The following is a 5000-nucleotide window of genomic DNA, read 5'->3' as shown; positions in this document are numbered from 1 at the left end:
ACTAGCGAAGCTACAACCTTGGAAAAGCAAGACGCTACTAGCCCAAGGACTCCAACAAGGAAAAATGGCCCAGTGAGGAAAGGAAATATGGAAATAAATAAACGATAAGAAGAAATTAACAATAAATTATTATTTTAGATTATCCCTTTCCATCGTAGTTATGAGACAATGCTTTCAAATCCTAACTCAGGATAGACTGATCCTTTAGTTAGCTAACCATTTTTTCCCTTTAGTTTCCTTTAAAACTATATTTTTGTTAACCACTATCCTTTCAAATGTCACTAATGAATAGTAGAAGCAAGGCACAGTGACAATGTCTTCGAGACTGGCCAGACAGTACTACATTGGATCCTTCTCTCTGGTTACGGTTCATTTCCCCTTTGCCTACATATACACCGAAGAGTCTGGCCTATTATATATACTGCTGTTCTCATACACCTGAGAACACTGGGATTACCAAAAAAAAATTCTCCACCCAAGGGGTTAACTATTGTACTGTACTTATTCAGTGGCCACTTTCCTCTTGGTAAGGGTTGAAGAGACTTTAGCTATGGTAAGCAGCTCTTCTAGGAGAAGGACACTCCAAAATCAAACCATTGTTCTCTAGTCTTGGGTAGTGCCATAGCCTCTGTACCATGGTCTTCCACTGTCTTGGGTTAATGTTCTCTTGACTGAGGGTACACTCAGGCACAACATTCTATCTGATTTCTCTTCCTCTTGTTTTGTTAATTTTTTTTTTCATTTTTTATAGTTTTTGTAGGAAATATTTATTTCAATGTTGTTATTATTCTTAAAATATTTAATTTTTCCTGGTTTCCTTTCCTCACAGGGCTATTTTCCCTGTTGGAGCCCCTGGGCTTATAGCGTACTGCTTTTCCAACTAGGGTTGTAGCTTAGCAATAATAACAATAATAATAACAATAATATATAGGTATGATCAAAGCCCAAACTTCCTCTCCATTAAGCTAGGATCAGGGAGGGCCAGGCAATGGCTACCAATGACTCGGCAGACTCCCCCAATAACCCCAAGCTCACAAGGATGGTGAGGTAGCAGACACTACAAGAAACTATCTAGTTTGAGCGGGTCTCGACCTCCCGTCAAACAGATTGCTAGACATGGACGTTTGTGCTACCTCAACCTTTAAAGGTTTAAAGGCCGCTCATGAATGGCAGAGGCAAGGGACAATGCCATAGCCCTATCAAGCAGGACAATGCCCTAGAGACTGACCATATATGCGTATAATCAGAGCCCAAGCTTCCTCTCCATTAAGCTTGGACCAAGGAGGGCCAGACAATGGTTTCTGATGACTCAACCTTTCTATTTATATAAAAAAAAATCTTAGTAGCTTGCGTAACTGGAAAAAATTTTCCTACTTTAAATTGATATAGCAAAATTGACTATTAAAAAAAAAACTAAGTAAGATAACAACTAAATAACAGGATTAGTAAACAAATATAAGAACAAATGATAATAATTGAAGGAAATGATAAATATACGAACGATAAATTGATGAAAAAAGGGGGTAGCGAATAAAGACAAATATTGCATAATAGATAAAAATCTATCAATATCTGGAACTCAATAACGCAAAATGACTAGATAATTACTTAAGCGATTAGAAAGTCAAAACGAAAAAGGCAAGGAAGTAAGGATTACATCATACAAAAAACTACGCATTACTTGCACAACGGCTTTGAGAGAAAAAAAAAAGTTTTCCCTTCACAAAACCAAATAAAATTCTGTGAATGGGTATTCGAAAGGGTTTTGCAATTACACACACAATGTATATACTGTGTACATATATATATATATATATATATGTGTGTGTGTGTGTGTGTGTGTGTGTGTATGTATATATATACATACATTATATATATATATATATATATATACATAGATACACACACACACATATATATATACATATATATATATATATATATATATAATAACTTTATCCTATCGACATCTATAATCTATAATGACGACTTATATATAACGTAAAACCACAAAAAGAACGTTTGAAAATATAAACAAAATCACCTTATGCATAACGAAAAATGACCAACGACTAATTCATTTATACAAATGGACTGTGAACAATTCAACTTTCAGAATATCACTTACCACTTTTCTTTAGGGTTAGGCGTGGCCACTTCTCACATTTCCTCGTCGATTACTTATTTATGCCTTCAGCCATTCGTTGTTAAACGATTCTTCATAAAACTGAGCCTCTTCCTCCCCTGTAGGCCTATAGTATTAGCAAGCAAGCAAGCACGGTAGGCCTATAGCGCCGTATTTCAAAGTAAGTTTCACATGAAAGACACCGAAAATAAAAACTGAAACTACCAAACAGTTAAAGAACGAGAATAAATCGCTGTTATTTTAAAAAAAGACAAAAACTAAATGAGGAAGAAATTAAACTGTCAGCCATTCGTTGTTAAATGATTCTTCATATAACTGAGCCTCTTCCTCCCCTGTAGGCCTATAGTACTAGCAAGCAAGCACGGTAGGCCTATAGCGCCGTATTTCAAAGTAAGTTTCACACGATAGACACCGAAAATATAAACTGAAACTACCAATCAGTTAAAGAACGAGATTAAATTTGCCGTTACGTTAAAGAAAAGACAAAAACTAAATGAGGAAGAAATGAAACTGTAGCTGAATGCATGTCATGACCACGGCAGCAGCCATCGTTGCCAGCGGCCACTTTCTTGTCCAAAAACATCTGGCAGCAGTTTAAGTGCCTTCCTTCCTCGGGGGTCCAGTTACATAAACTTGGGGAGTAAAAGTGAACTCTTTAAGTGAAGAGGGAAGTGCTACCTTATCCTCCTGTCTGGCCTACATTCAAAAGAAGGAAAAAAATACATTAGCATACGCCATTTCGCTTTTGCCGAGATGTTACACAACATCTTCGGCGGAAGTGACACTTCCATATTTTAAACTCCTTGGCCGTAAGGGAGAGGAAGCCACTTCCTAATACTGTTTTTCAAACACAAATTGATTTATAATTATCTTGTGCAGATTTTGAAAGTAATGAATTACCTTATAATTTTCATATAGTACTAGTGATCTATCATTAATATATGAAAATGAGGATATTAGTATTTCCACGGTCTATAGAATATAGTAAAGATAACCAAAATTCTTAAATGAAATCATACTAGATAATTACTATATTAAGAAAATAAGGATATTATAGTTCCTAAATAGTATATAGATGGGGATAAATATAAAAAAAAACCTGAAATTGAAAACATGAAAAAAAACTAGGGCAGTTTTTTATTATTGGTTTGATTAATCATACGACTATATTTAAAAATCTATTATTTCACTTCATATGAAACCAAAAGAAAAATTGCCATTTTTTCATCTATTTTTTATTTTTTATTTATTTATTTATTTATGTATTTATTTATCTTTTTTTTTTTTTTGGTTTAATGAGGAATGATATTTACGCTATCAAATGATGACCCTTACAGAACATTATCCAAATATTAAGATTCTTAAGTTGTATCATCTATGATAAAATATTTTGTTAACTATTCACGCACCTCCAAGATGATAGACCTCTCTCTCTCTCTCTCTCTCTCTCTCTCTCTCTCTCTCTCTCGGGTTCGATTCCCTGGCCGACCAGAAGCTATTATCATAAAGTTGATTCCCCTTGGGTCTCTGACCCCGAGGCAGAGAGAATCCGATATTAGGAGGTATATATATATATATATATATATCATCATCATCATCATCATCATTATCATTATCATCATCTCCTCCTACGCCAATTGACACAAAGGGCATCGGTTATATTTCGCCAGTCGTCTCTATTTTGAGCTTTTAATTCAATACTTCTCCATTTATCAACTCCTACTTCGCGCTTCAGAGTCCTCTGCCATACAGGTCTGGGTCTTTCAACTCTTCTAGTGCTTTGTGGAGCCAAGCAGAACGTTTGGTGAACTAATCTCTCTTGGGGAGTGCGAAGAGCATACCCATACCATCTCCACCCACCCCTCACCATGATCTCATCCACATATGGCACTGGAGTAATCTCTCTTATAGTTTCATTTCTAATCCTGTCCTGCCATTTAACTCCCAATATCCTTCAGAAGGTTTTGGTCTCAAATATACTGAATCTATTAGAGATTGTTTCATTGTCATACCATGACGCATATCCGTAGAGTAACACTGATCTCACTAAACTGAGATATAGTCTGATTTTATATGTAATTTCTGATTTGCCTTTTTTCAATCTTTCACTAAACTCTTATTCTAAAGACCCTGTATTAGTGATCATAGTTCCAAAAAACTTGAATCTACCTTACTAATCCTTTCTCCTTCCAATGATATTTCATCTTCCATTGCATACTCCGTTCTCATCATCTCTGCATTTCTTCTATCCATCTTCTCTCTCTCTCTCTCTCTCTCTCTCTCTCTCTCTCTCTATATATATATATATATGTGTGTGTGTGTGTGTGTAAAGATTTATATATATATATATACATATATATATATATATATATATATGTATATATATATATATATATGTGTGTGTGTGTGTGTGTGTTTGTGTATACATATACATATATACATATATATATATATATATGTGTGTGTGTGTGTATGTGTGTATGTATGAGATAAAATAGTATGCATATCTATCAAACTCATTTCATGAAATTCTTGGAACAAATACATAGAATTTTGACATTTCTAAGAATGCCAATCAAATCAGGAAAATAGATTTCTCAAATCCATCAATGAGAATGAATGAAATTTGAAATACTCTTTTTGTTATAACAGTTATAAATTAAATGATTGAATCGTCAATGTAGGTAAAACGTTAATCTAATAGAATTATATTCAAATATGTCATAGAAAGAAATAGACATGGAAAGGACATATAATGAGAATGACAGACAATAGATGGACATTAAGAATAACAGAAGAGGTCCCTAGAGATTGTAAAAGAAGCAAAGGAAGGAAGACGATGGATCGACGGACT

At 34.4% G+C, this 5000-nt stretch overlaps 1 protein-coding gene across 2 annotated transcripts in view; it reads right to left on the bottom strand.

Moving 5' to 3' along the window:
* Positions 1 to 5000, bottom strand: part of LOC137658524 (exosome complex component MTR3-like) — a 166407-nt gene that overhangs the window by 152480 nt on the left and 8927 nt on the right. The window contains exon 1 of one of the 2 annotated variants that reach the window (XM_068393319.1): positions 2129 to 2282. The exons of the other annotated variant lie outside the window; for it this stretch is intronic. The gene's annotated coding sequence lies outside the window, so the exon portion shown is untranslated. Of the gene's footprint in view, positions 1 to 2128; positions 2283 to 5000 lie in introns of those variants that run through there. 2 annotated transcript variants of the gene reach the window in all.

Source organism: Palaemon carinicauda, chromosome 1, assembly GCF_036898095.1.
Source record: "Palaemon carinicauda isolate YSFRI2023 chromosome 1, ASM3689809v2, whole genome shotgun sequence".
Classification (NCBI taxonomy): domain Eukaryota; kingdom Metazoa; phylum Arthropoda; class Malacostraca; order Decapoda; family Palaemonidae; genus Palaemon; species Palaemon carinicauda.
The sequence above is the reverse complement of the archived record's forward strand: the minus strand, read 5'-3'. Positions and strand labels throughout refer to the sequence as shown.